Source organism: Lepidochelys olivacea (assembly GCF_965140295.1).
Source record: "Lepidochelys olivacea isolate rLepOli2 genome assembly, chromosome: 25".
NCBI lineage: Eukaryota > Metazoa > Chordata > Testudines > Cheloniidae > Lepidochelys > Lepidochelys olivacea.
Window position 1 is genome coordinate 11,596,708 of NC_140435.1, and position 13,860 is coordinate 11,610,567.

At 59.2% G+C, this 13,860-nt stretch overlaps 1 protein-coding gene across 1 annotated transcript in view; it reads right to left on the reverse strand.

Moving 5' to 3' along the window:
• Positions 1-13,507, reverse strand: part of SEMA6B (semaphorin 6B) — an 86,649-nt gene extending 73,142 nt beyond the window's left edge. Inside the window, exon 1 of the mRNA XM_084614241.1 lies at positions 12,933-13,507. The gene's annotated coding sequence lies outside the window, so the exon portion shown is untranslated. The remainder of the gene's footprint in view (positions 1-12,932) is intronic.
• Positions 13,508-13,860: the final 353 nt, after the last annotated feature.

Consider the following 13,860-nt stretch of genomic DNA (forward strand, 5'->3'; position numbering starts at 1 on the left):
CGTGCAGGTCGCACGGCCTTGCCTTTCTGCCCCCGACGGGATGAGCAAGGCGCCTTGAATCGGGACGCAGGTGCAAACCTCTCGTGACCCGCTAACGATGACCTGCCTGCTAATAAAAGGCACTCGCTCCACAATGGCTAGAAAGCGAACGCAGGGCTTTGGGGGCGGGGGCCGGGGAGAGGGAGCTTGTTACTAAAGTCAGATGGCTGCTCAGGGCCAATTTTGGCTGTATTCCCTCGGCCGCTGCGTGAGACACGTGTGGGCGGTGTGCGCAGCATGGGTGTGTGGTGTACGCGAGCGTGGCTCTGGGTGTGTTGGGGGTCTGTATTGTTTGCAGGAGTCAGGTAAGTGGCGCGTGCCGTGGCGTCACTGTGTGTGGTATCCATGTGTTTGTGGTGTTGTACCGGGTGTGCCTGCAGGAGCATGGCTGCGTCTGTGTGTGTGTGTGGGGGGGGGATGCGTGTGTGTGCAGTTTGAGGGTGTCTCTCTCTCTGGGGGCAGATGGGTGGACAAACTGGGCAGAAAAACGAGTCCATTACAGCAAACGAGAAGCGAGGGGTGGGAGAGAACCAAGGGAGCAGAGCATTCTGGGATAGCTCCTCATCTCCATGCACAGGGATTAAACGTGCAGCTCCCAGCACCTGGAGATGAGAACACACCCCTGGGCAAGGCAGGCCTTTGAGGATCTGACACACTCGGGAATGGCAATGCTGGGGACTGTCTAGGGATGGCTGGTAGTGGTGCTGGGGGACTGAGAAGTGGATGGACAGATGGAGGAGGCTGGTTTGACTGGGTGGGGAGCAGACAGTATGCAGGGGTGAGAGGGCAGATGGGGGGGCTGGTTTGACATGGGGGAGTGGACAGTGTTGGGGGCTTTGACGTTCAAGCACATGCAGGTGGATGGATAGGGTTGATTTAGGGGGTGTGGTCTGGGATGGAGGTGGGATCTGGGGAGCCCGAGGATGATGCTGACAGGGGAGGACGCCCAGGGTAACCATTGCCTGGAGGGCAGGGTCGTTTGGTGCCGACAGGGCACACGGGGGCTGCTCCCCTGGCTGGCTGGGACCGGCAGGGCCCTGGGCGGTTACGTGTCTATTCGCAGCACTGACCTCATCCTTCCAAGTCCGAGCATTCCTCTTAAAGATGACACGATGGATATTACGCAGCCCTGCAGCAGGCACTCCCATGCGGCAGGATGGGGGCCAGCCGGCCTGCCCGGGTTGGAGCACACCCCTTCTGAACCACACTGATTAACCTGCTGCTTCTTTGGCCCTAGCCCCGCCGGGTATAAATCTCCCTTGCCTCTGGGTGGAGCTGGGCTGATTTGCAGCACCTGGGAATCTGGCCCCAGACCAAAAAACAATCAAAAGAGCTGGGTTCCTGGGGCAAAGGTGTTTGCAACAAACAGACTCCCTGGGCTGAGCGCAGAGGGGACTTGAGACAGGGTGCCCATGGAAGGGGGTCTCAGGGAGTCAGTTACACCTGCCAAGACTCCGCTCTGAATTTGGCCCGTGGAGCAAAGCGGGTGGTGCCCAGATCTGATGACACCACTTGGACCGAATTCACGAGTCGGGGTGGCTCTTTCCAGGATTGGCTGCAGAGCTAGCCGGGGGCCTGGTGTTAGCAGCCCAAGGCTCGGCCTTGTGCTTTGAGCCCCCGGACCAGAGAGGCGCAGGCTCCATTGGAGTGCCGGAGAACGTCCTGGAGGAAGGAATCCTGCCTGGTAGGGAGATGGCAGAGCTCTGCTCGCTCTCCCTTTCCATCACTGACCCGAGCTCCCAGCCTCCCACTCCAATCTACCAGGAAGAGAGACAAACCCATTCACAACCAACCGGCTTCTCCATCAATGAGCCTCAACCGGGGCCCGCAGGGACCGCCCCGGCAGAGAGAGGCGAGTTTGCCCACTCACTCTTGGCCTGATTGCAATGGGGCCTGTGAGTGCCAAGGTGGCTTTGGTGTGTCGCTGACACACCTCCCCCAAGAACCTCTAGCTTCCTGTCCCACGGGTCGCTCCAGCCAGCGAGCGCACCGGGTACCCGACAGTAACCACTCCTGAGAACTACCGGCCGGGAACGGATTGAAACCGGCCTCTGCCAGGCCAGCGGCTCAAGGCCAGGGGTGTAGGTACATGGGCGTGTGCAGGCTTTATGATGCATCATGGGAAATGTAGTCTTTTTTAGGCCACGCCTACTCCCCAAACTGGAGAGGATCCCATTCCCCATTGTGCCTCACGCTGCCATCCTCCGCCCTAAGGAAACCAGCATGGGACATCGAACACCTCTCAGGGATGGTCTAGAGAATACTTAGTCCTGCCTTGAGTGCAGGGGACTGGACTAGATGACCTCTCGAGGTCCCTTCCAATCCTATGATCAATGCTGGGTGGACACCCTCCTGGCCACAAGAACAAAGGGTGCCAGGCCTGCGAGCAGCTACCAAAGGCATGGGCAGCGCCGTGGCATGGGAGCTGGGCACGGGGACCTAGTGGCTATTCTTGAAGGTGGAGGGGCAGTGTTTTCGTGGCTTGGCGGCCATGGGCTGGCCTGCCACATCCTTGTTCCTGGGCCAGCTTTGCAAGAAGAAGGATTTCTAATCACCCCAGGCTCACAGCCTCCCAAATCGCCTTCTTAACGCTTTCTAATTTACTGGCACTTTATCTCAATGTCCCTTGGCAGAGAGATGATGAATGGGGCGGATAATAAAAAAAGAGTTATGTTCCCACCGCTTGACACTGGAGCGGGATTTGCTGCTTCCTCTGACGCAGCCAGGCCGCTGGGGCGACACCGCCAATCCCCCTCCCCTGAAGGGCATGTCCTGCCTCCCTGGCCTCTGACAGTGTCCACCTCATCCTCACCCTGCCCTGGGAGACCATCCTGGCGAGCTAGGCAATGCTGAAGAGGAGCCAGCAGGGGGCGCTTCTGAGTGCAGGGTGCTCCCTGCCCAAAGGCAAAGGTCTCTCTTGCATTTGGATCCCTCCCTCCAACCCCAGCATGGGATTCCCCTGCTGCCCATAAGCCGAGGACACGTCACTCCGTCCTCGGCGGCACTCGGAGGGAGAGCACCAGAGGCTGCGAGGGATGGGAAATGGTCGTGGCAAGCGGAGACCCGATACAGAGATTTTAATGGAACTTTCCAAAACAATTTCCCTTCCCTACCCCCCACCCCGTCCTCATTTTCAGCATTGTCTTCTGGTCAGGGCGGGAGAGCGGGTGTCAAGAGACCCAGGTTCTATCCCCAGCTCTGCTCCTGAGTGACCTTGGGCCATGCGGCTTCGCTGCTCTGTGCCTCAGTTTCCCCATCTGTCACATGGGGTTAATGAGACCCCACCCGCCTTTGTAACACGCTCTGATGACACCTGATCGTGTCCCACTCAGTCCCTGTTTCCAGACTAAAGAGGCCGAGCTCATTCAAATGCAGCCAGCTGAGCCGGGTCAAGTTTGGCCACTGCTTATCGTACTAAGGCGAGCACTAGGTTCCCAATTCCCTTTGGAAAATCAGTGGGATTTGGGCACTTAACTCCTTTACGCCCTTGTAAAATCCCAGTCTAAGTCCCCTGGAGATGGGGGCCCTGCTATCCAACCCCCAGATGCAAATGCTGCTGAATAGAGGCAGAGAGGGAGCAATGTTTCGAGGACCTATCTGAATTCTTTGGAAACCACCTCTAGTTTCCTGCCAGGCTAGTGCGTCTGGGCAGTACTGGGTAAATCCCCTTCCTCAGTTCCCAGGTGTCTGGGAAGGAGGCCTGGATTCAGCCCCGTCCTCAGTCCCATCACCCAAAATGAGTTTCCCCACCCCGGCCCCAAAGGCAAAAATTATTTTCCAGCGGAGTTATAAACCCAGTGAAAGGACAAAGGAATGAGGGAAACAGAAGGAGGGAAATAGACACCAAAGCCCGACAAGATCCGAGCTCCTCAGGAGCTGGGCCACAGAACAGCAGCCCACGGATTGCCATGCACCTGGTCTGCCAGGGGGAGCAATCCCCCCTGCCGGCTAGGAGCCCCGCTTCGCCCCCGTGATTGCACAGCTGTGCCTGGCGTCACCCATCCTGGGCACCTGCCTGGGACGCAACTCAAGGAAACGTCCATGCTGCGGCCCGGCTGAGGTCACCAGTGGGGCCGTCGGGCCAGAGATTATCCATGTCGGTGCGTGGATTAGCCACGGCGCATCAAAATGCCGTCCCGGCTGCCTCCGTCTATGCCCAGGGCTCAAGGCTGCAGAGCAAGCGTGACCCACCCACGAAGGGTCCCATGCCCTCCTGACCCGGGTCACCTGGGCACAAGTCTGCCCTCTGAGAGCAAGGCCTGAGCCGTGCGGGGCTCGAGGAGCTGCTCGGGCTGCAGGCAGCCAGCGGGACACAGCTGAAGCTGCACTCGGGCTGTTCTGCCAAAGAAGCGGCTAAACTAGCCTGGAGATCCTAGCTCCGGCGCTGGGGAGAGAAACGCCAGACCCGGGTCTGTGGAGCCTGTGTGGGAGAAGGAGGCAGTTGGGAAACACTTCGCACTCACAGGCCCAAGAAAACACTCTGAAAGCTGAGAGCGGCTGAGACGTGCCGGGGAGATGGAGCGGCTGGAGGAGGGATAGTACGGTGGGCATCTCTACTACTAGGGCTGCATCGCACCTCTACCCTGGCTGCAACCTGCGTCTACTGCTTAAGAGACGCCTGATCCGTCACGGCGACCAAGTTCCTGCCCCCCCATAAGGAGTCTGCCCAGCCTCCTTGGGCTTCTGGGACATGCAGCCTGGGTGCCGCGCTCCACCAGGAACCCTTGCCAGCTCCCACCGCTGCCACCAGCTCTCCAAGAAATGGGGGGGGTGTCCTCGTTAGCATCCACCTCCCTTCAGCAGGCGAAGGCTCTGCCAGGCTCCCAGGGGCAGGCAGAGACATGCAGAAGGAGACAAGGGGGGGTTTGGTTTGCTTTTTTAATTTTACAAAGTTATAATTAAATAGGCAGTGAAATCCTGTTAGCTCAATCCAGCCCCGCTGGGAGTTCACTCTACTTCTCCCCCTCCCTTTACTAAGAGAACCAAAATTGCATTAACAATTTGCTGAGCTGCTGGCACACGCAGCATCTGTAAAGTTAAGGCTTGATCCAAAGCCCACTGAAGTCATTACCAGAACCAGCATGGGCTAGTGGAATGAGCCCAGAGCTAACCCTCTAGAGACCTGGATTCTATCCCTGGCTCTGCCATGGAGCTGCTGGGTGACCATGGCCAAGTCATTTCCCCGCTCTGTGCCTCAGTTTCCCCCACTCACACTGTGTGCACTTTGGGGCAGGGACTGGCTCTTGCTGTGGGTGTACAGAGCCTAGCACACTGGGGCCCGGATCTCAGCCGGGCCATCTTGACACTACATACTATAATTATGTCAATGGAAAGATTCGCAAGCAGGGCTGGGATCGGTCCCTGCAGCAGAACGCACACACGCAGTGGGGCAGGGTGAGCAGGGAGGTGGCCTCTCCAGGCAGGAAATGAACGAGTTAAACATCCTCGCTCAGCCATGCAGTGCGTCTGTAGTCTTTTTGATTCCTGCATTTCTTTACTAGTGTTTATGTTGACGAATGCACGCCGTATGCTATGGAAGAGGCAGGAGACGCAGTGTGACTAAACTGAGACTCCCGGGAGAAGAGTTACTTTTGCCTTGCCAGACTCCAGAGAGTTGCAATTATGAGCAGCGTGTGCAGAGCTCAGGGCCCCTCTGTGCTAGGTGCTGCATGTGCCCAGAGCAAGAGCCAGCCTCTGCCCTGAAGAGCTTACAATCCGAACAGATAACACAGAGGGTGGGAGAAAGGAAGTCAGGGGTAAGATTCCCATTGCCTTCCAGGAGTACAGAATTCCCTTCAGGGACTTGCCTGACGTCACGCGGGGGGGGGCCTGCGACTGAACTGGGAACCGGATCCCGATCTCCTGAGTACAGCCCAGATGAACAGCTGCTCCATCAGGTTGCACAGTGTCGTGTCCGTGCAGATAAGTGGGTGCGTAAATTGCCCGTGCAAACAGCAGAGGTGGGTTTCAAAACTTGCCTCTTAAACTAGACTCAAAAAAAGACTCGAAGATACACTGCGGGGGGGAAGGGGGGGGGTCCTGCCCTGGCGTGGAGGTGGCACTAACTGACCTGGTTCTGTCCCTATCTCCTGCCTAGATATAGGCATCCGTATCCAGCGATTGCTAAATCAAATTTTATATACACCGGTATCATTAATTACACAAACCGCAAGGCCATCTGATAACATTAAGCCAAGAAACATCAGAGAATTTAGCACTAAGGCAGCAATTCTTTATTCGCTCTTCGGCAGTCTAGGCAAAGCTGGCGCCCCCCCCCCCTGCAACTACAGCTCCCACAAGTCTCCGAGGGGCAGCACCTCGGCTGGCGTAAACGGACATAGCTCCATTAACCTCAACGGGGCCCCATTGTTCGAGAGTTTCCTTTCAGGCCCCGATGCAGGGCAGCACTTAAGCAGGAGCATAACTTTAGGGATGCCGCAGATTCCCCAGCGCTTGCAGCCTTTCGATCCAGCCCTGCTTGGCTTTCCAAAAGACAAGCTCTAGCTCAGCCCGAAGTTCTGGGCTTTGACTGATGCAGGAATCGCCAGGGGATGTTCTCTGGCTGGTGTGAACGCAGGCGGCTTGGGCTAGATCCACACGATGGTCCCTTTTGGCCGGAAAAAATCTATGCTCTCCCATTGATTTCAATCTCCTGGGAATTCCAGGAGTGCATAAGCACTGCCCTGAACAGGGGCCTTAGATTGTGCAGGGATTGTCTCTTCTGTGTCTGTACGGCGCCTTGCACAATCGGGGAATTTGGTCATGCCCATCAGATAAACATTCACAACTAGTAATAAAATTACCCCTCAGCACCTTAAACTGGATTGCAGTGGGAGCAGCCTTCCCCACGACCCCAACCAGGAAAGAATTTGTCGGCCATTGCTAGGAGTAACTCACGGATCCTGCCCCAAGAGAAAAGCACCACGCATCCCCTTCCCTGCATTACAGCAGGGCACACAAGCATGGAGTCATTCAGCCTTGCTTCTGAATTGCCTGCCTGCGGGAGGTGTGAGGCTTCGGGCTGGTTTACTTGCTCGGGGTTTGAATTCATTAATTTCCCATTGTTTATCTGAACGGCAGGGCGGAACAAAAACGTATTTACAAGCGGCTCCCTGGCTGACATGGGATCCAGGCTCCAGGCAGCGTGGGTGTAGGAGAAAAGACCAGTCCTCTTTCCAGCTTCTAGGATGCAGCTCCTGTGGGCTCCGGGCAAGGCAACCGGGCCCATGGCAGCTTCCACCCGGATCCCAAGCCAGAGGAGCTGCAGCACCAGGGTAATAAACCGCTTCTTGGAGTTTAACAGCCAGGCCTTGAAAATACCTGGAGCAAATGAGAGCTTCCCCCTGGCTCATGGGAGCAGCACTTCCTCCCCCAGATTGACCCAGTTGCTTCAGGGAGGCCCTGGCTTGCAGGATCAGGCCCTGCAACCAAGCAGAGAGCTTGTGCAGCACTCCCCTGGGCACTCGGGAGGCGCACGATGAGCAGTCGATCCGGTTGTCCTTTCAAAAACAAGTTCCCCTGGGTCCTCCACCCACTCCCCTAAACAAAGTGGGGTGAAACTAGGACCTCTCCAGGCCAGCGAGTGCTGGGGGCAGCATCAGCAGGTCTCCCCCCTTTGTGCTCCCCAGCCCGTGTGGCCAGATTTACAGTGACCTCCTGAGCAGGTGCCCTGGGGACAAAGGGGCTCCACGCACCCCCTTTGCCTCCCAAGGAGAGGTGATCGACGCTGGAGTAGCTGAATGCCTCCCCCCTCCAGCTCATCCATGCAGGGCCAGCCACGAGTGAGCGGGCAATCGATATGGGAGACAGACACATGCTAGATTAGACCGAGGGGCAGGTATGGGGCTGCAAGAGTGACAGAGTCAGAGGGGGTGAACAGAGACAGACCAGAGGGGCACGTGCCAGGAGGGTAGATGTGTGCAGCAAAATTCAACAGCCTCCAAGCGGAACGCTGGGAAGTTTCTCGGGTTTCTCCGAGAAACCAGCCCCGCCCCCCCCCCCGCCCCCCTTGGAAGGAAAGCCTCAGCATCAGATCCCCAAGCTCCCTTTCCAAGTAGATCACGTCTGGCCGAGAAGCCTGCCAACTCTTGCAACACCGCATACTAAAGAGCCCCTCCCCACCCCTCCGGCCCCCATTCTGCGCACCACTCACGCAAAGGCCAGAGCCACAGAAGGAACAAAGTGGCCAAACAGGAAGGTGGGCAGAGATCTTCGATACTTCATTAATAAAATACTCCCCATGCTAGCTGCAGGGGACAGCCCCTCCAAGCAAGATCTTGCTCCTTTTCAGTGACCTCAACTCCCACGGCCCCCAGGGCGATCCTGGATTGTCCAAGCCACCTCTAGAGGGCGACAGAGTCTCACTGGAGGTTTGCTTATGGCAGCCGGTTGCAGTCAGTAACAAAGGGCCCTGTGCTGCCCAGCGACAAGGTCACAAGCTCTCTCCTCGAGCCCTCCCTTCCCCAAGGACCGACAGCCTCAGGGTGAAGGCGGAAGCAGGAGGCAAGTGTTGATCACTAGTGACCCCCGGGCGCTGCCGATGGCCGGCAGGGGAGTTCAATCCTCCTGCCCAACAGTAGGAAACGGAGTTCGAGAGCGACCCAGGTCAGCAGCCTGCTCAGCCCGGTTAGTCTGGCTCAGAAGCAGCGTCCATAAGCCAGCGGGGTTGGGTCTAGGTGGGAATGGCGCACTCGAGGCTGGGTTCCCGCAAAGCGGCCAGCTTCTTTATGGCCAGAGCGGGTGAAAAATGGGTCTGAAAGCGCCATAAAACACACACACACGGTGACCTTTCCGAACGGCCAGCAAAGCTGCAGGGATAAAACAACCCGTGCAGCCGGTCTGCAAACATTGCCGTTAAGGATCGGCCCAAACCGCAGCAGGCTACGAACCCTGCAACGACCCGCTCCCCAAAAGCCACTGACCCCGAACCCGGGCGAGATCCTGGTCACAGAACGGCACAAAGCCCAGCGGCACCACCCGAGGCGGGGTCTGCGGTGACTGTGGTCACAGCATACAAGCTTGAAACCACCTGCTCAGCTGGGAGCTGGTACCCTCGGCGCGCGGAGCCAGGGCAAAGTTTCCCAGCTGCCTTCAGTAAAGTGCTGCCTTTGCAGGGGCGGGGCAGGGAAGGGGAGTCCATCCCTCCTCCCCCCCCCCCATCTTTTCCCAGCCCCAAACCCCTATAAACACCGCCAGTTCTCCCCCTCTCCATAGCAACCCAATGAATACTGCCCCCTACCTCACGATGCCCCCCGAAATATTCCCCTCTATTTCCTCCTTTCCATAGTCTCCTGCCCCCCCTCCCATCTTCTCTCTTACGAGGCAGCCTTCCCCATGGTGCTGCTACCCCACGGCACAGCCCTCCCGCCCTCCAGCACATGACTCGCTACCGCCCAGACGCCACCTGCACGCTGCAAAAGAATCCGGAGCGGCAGCTAAGACAACTTGGGAGCCCCCTGGCTCTGACCCCTTGATCGATCTACCACTGGCAGAGCCCTGGGTTTGGCTATTCCAGGGGGATGGCATCCCACCCATCAGAATGGAGCGAAATTCGGGGGCAGGCTGTGGGCCAGCGTCCCTCCACAAAGGAGGACAACTGCATCCATGTTACATCCACACAGCCCTGCATCACTCAGCAAAGGGGCAGCCTGCCTCCCCCCCGCACAGTACACGCTCCATAGGAAGGCCTGATCCGGCGGGCAGCTGCTGAGCACCCTCGCTGACTTCAACGGGGCCGGACAGTGCTCTGCACCTGGCAGGACTGGGCCCCTCATTCACAAACACAACCCTGCCCGATTTCAAATTAAAAGCACAAAAGAAAAAACAAGCACACCAATGTTCTCAAGACCCACCCTCCACCCCCAATTGCACCAGCTGCAGGTGAAGGGCCCATGCTTATCCTTTAAACGGATAGTGCCGGCATCATGGCAGCAACTGGGTGCTATGCAGTTGAAAATCTGCCCCCTAGCGTCATGTAGTCCATGCCCTACATTTAGGTTCAAAATACTAGATGATGGGGCTGAGGGGTGCGTGAAAGAGATTTAGACGGCACCGATTTTATTAGCATTAAACACTATTTATTCCGATGATCGTACCAATGAAGACTGAATCTTGGAGCCCTGCGTTCCCCTTACAGCACGGGCAACTCCCAACGCCACAGGACAGGAACCAGAGGTGAAATGGACAATGGGTTAAGATTATTCATTATTATTCACGGGGCAGGCTACAGCGTGAGCTCTCAACAGCCAGCAGAGCACCCGTTTCACTCCATCTCCAGCAGCCGAAGGGTCTGGCCCAGAAAGTGAAACTAAGTGAAGACCTTGGAAAAGGGGACAGGCCAGCACCAAAGCCAGGCCTGTATTTGCTTGTATGATGTCCTCTCCCAATCTCTCGGCAGAACTCTTACCAGTGACGCAGATCAGAAAAGTTTTGTTCTGATGGAATTTTCACCCGGACAGCGTCCTTGCCCAGCACTGTTATTCATCATCCGTTAATAACACTTTGCTGGATGAAAAGGGCCTCTGGAGGAGCAATCTCAAGGGGCTTTGGTATCATTAGCAGCTAGGTAAAGTGAGGCAGTGTGAGCTAGTGGACAGCCCATGGGGTGATGGCTCAGGAGACCTGGGCTCTCGGCTCTGTGACCTTGGGCAGTCGTCCCGTGCCTCAGTTTCCCCTCCTGCCCTTGTCCATTTAGACTGTACACTCACAGGTTCAGGGACTGTGTCTGTACAGAACCTAGCACAAGAAGGGCCTGATCTCAGCAGAGACCCCTAGACGCTCTCATTATACCAACAGCCCCATTCTACAGACAAGCAGACTGAGGTGCAGAGAAGGGACATGACAGGGCCACAGTCATGCAGAGAGAACAATGACAGAGCTGGGAACAGAACCTAGGTCCCCCCACTTCCCCATTCGGGGTGCTGCACTGACCCACTGGGCCATGCTGCCTCCCGGCACGCTCCGGGCTGTACGGCACTCCGGAGATCCCAAGTGCTAACGAACCTGCACAGAGATGAGCAATCACCTTCTTGCTCCAGGCCAGATTCCACTTCCCGCTGCTACGATGGGCTCAGGGCACTGGCATGGAGCACCGGACGGCCCGCCCCACTTCCCCATCCCCAAGCCAACCGCTCCTGCTCCCTGGGAGACTGAAAGGGAGATGGGAGAGCCTTGTCTGCGAGGCAGAGCCAACGTGCTCCCTGCGAGCCCCAGACGGGAGAGTGGATGCACTGATAGGCCCTGCCGCTCCGATGCCCGGGGTGGCTCCAGATTCCATGGCTGTGTCTCTATAGATCCCACATGATGTGGGAGGCTGGGTGCGCGTTTAGGGAAGGGGGAGGCAGGCAGTCTCTGCACAGGGAGCTGGGATACTGCCCCAGGTGCTTAGCAGGCAAAGCCCTGTCCTCAGCCACATGCCAGGCGGCACCCAGGTCCCTGCCCCTGTCCCCCACCCCTGGCAGTGACTGTTCCCAAAGCAGAAAACAGGAGGGGCTCAACATTAGCACAGACGTCAGGCCAACTGGAAACCAGCCAGGAGGATCTCGGGGGGCCCGATCCTGCGCTGAGCACCTTCGTCTCTCAGAGCTCTTATCCAGCACTCTGCAGGATGGGCCCCCCGATAGGAGCAGGAACACAGGTGGGCTATCTTTAGCGTGACCAGCGTCAGGGGAACAGGGGTTTCACAGGACCGGGTGAGGGTGGTTGATGCCCAGCATGGAACCATGAAGTGCCTAGTGGAGTGACGTCTAGCAGGGCTCTCTCTCGAGCCGGGCTCCCCACTGCTGAACCCCCACCCCTGGAAATCGCAGGGCCCAGCCCCCGCATTTAAAAGTATTAAACTCCCCTGGTGCCCTGCTGTTTTCTCCTTTCCTGCCAATAACCTTATTCCTCAAGCAGAAATGTCATAAACCAGGACCCACAGCCCGGCAGACACCTTCCCTGCAGCTGCAGGGTCCAGAGGCCACCCAGCACCCGGAGGCAGAGGGAACCCACATGGGGGGAAAGGCTCCGTTCCCCAGCCTCCGCCCCTCATCCGAGGGCAAGGCCAACCTTTCCAGCCGTGGCAAACCTCAGATCCTCGCACGGCTCCCCGGGGAAGGGTCAGTGTCACCCTTTCTGCCCCACCCCGTCTCTATGCCAGGGCCCCCGGCAGCCCTCCCCAGCCCACCCGTGTGCTGGATTCTGGGCGGTTCAGCTCCCTGTGCCCGGTCCCCAGGCGGGGTCTGCGCCCTGCTCCACCCCAGACAGGTTCTGCCTGACAGTGGGGGCTGCACCCCAGGTGAAGGGCAGGTCCCGTCCTGCCCCCTCGCCCCCCAGGCGGTTACCAAGGGGCTTGGGGCTGGACAAAACAAACCCAGGCAGCCACTCGGCTACCTCGTTCACCTTGCCCCCCATCCAGCCCCCTGTAGAACAACTCCAGCTGGGGGGGGGGGTCCTCGCCGCTCCTGCCCCTCCCCCTTTGTAACAGACCCCCCCCCCGGCGGTACCCACCAGCTGCTGGGAAATGCCAGCTCCCCGGGAGGGGGGGTAGAGCCAGTGACCCTTCAAGGTTCCCTTCGGCATTGGAGCCCGTAACAAAAGCTCGCTGCAGGCTCTTCTGTGTGTCCCCCCCCCCGCCCCCCGGCTCGGATGGGGAAGGCAGGGGCTGCTCACCGACTACACAAAGGCACGTTGCTGCCCTGGCAGGGGATAACCCCCCCCCCCACGACTGAAATCGACACCGCCCCCCCGCACCACCACCACGCACCCCCTGCCCTGGGCTGCTCCCCCAGCCCCCCACAAGCGGACGATCGCCGGCCGAGAGCCGCAAAGTTTGCAGGGCTCCCAGGGGAAAAGCCCCCCCCGGCCGAGGCAATGCCCCCCGCTCCCCGGCAGCGCCCGGCGCCCTCACCTACCGTGCCGGCGGCTCCCCGGGAGCCAGGCTGGGGCTGTCTGCAGCGTGCAACTCCGAGCGGCTCTTTCCTTTAAGGGGCGGCGCTCCTCCTTCTCCCCCTCACACCTGTCCCTGCCTCGCACCCGCCTGGCATCCTGGCCACGCACCCAGCTCCGGAGCCAGGGCGCAGAGACACACACCAGGCAGGCGGGGAGGGACGGGGGGGGGTCCCCCCTGACAGATCCCCCCCCCCGGTGCAATGCAGCTCCCCACCAGCTGTGTGCATGCAAACCCCGGCAGCTTCTTCTCCAGCACCCCCCCCCCGGGCAGGGGAACAGCGCTGGGGGGCTGGGAACAGCTGCAGCCAGGGGCTCCTGCGAGGGGGGGGGCTATAGCTCGCTGGACGGAGGAGGGCTCCTGCTACCTCCCCCCACCCCACCCCTCCCCTCCCTGCTGCCTTTGTCAGCCTGCTGGGGGGGGGAGGGCTAGCGGGGGGCGGAGAGCGGGTCTCGTCCCCCCTCTCTCCAGGCGCTGGCTCTATCTGCTGGCTCCGTCTCCTGCGTTATCAGGAGCGCGCACATTGCAGGCTGCATCTCCCCTCCGCCGCAGCTCCAGCCTGCACCCAGCCCGCCGGGCTCCCGGCAAGAGCAGGGCTGGATTCCGGCGCTTCCGGCAGGAGCCGGATCGCGAGGGGGACCCGCTTGGCGTGGGGGGGGGGGGGGGTCAGAGAGGCTCCGAGCGGGCGGGGGGAGGATTTGAAGGCCGGTTGCCAGGGGGAGGCTCGTTCCTGGCCAGCCCAGGGGTGGGTTGGTTTGAGGCCACAGAGGCGAGGTCTCCACTTGCCAGCCCAGCCCACCTTGGCCAAGCCACTGCCCCGCTCCGTGCCTCAGTTTCCCCCATCTGCAGCATCAGGAGCACTCTTTCTTTGCCCATCCCCGCCCCCTGGACTG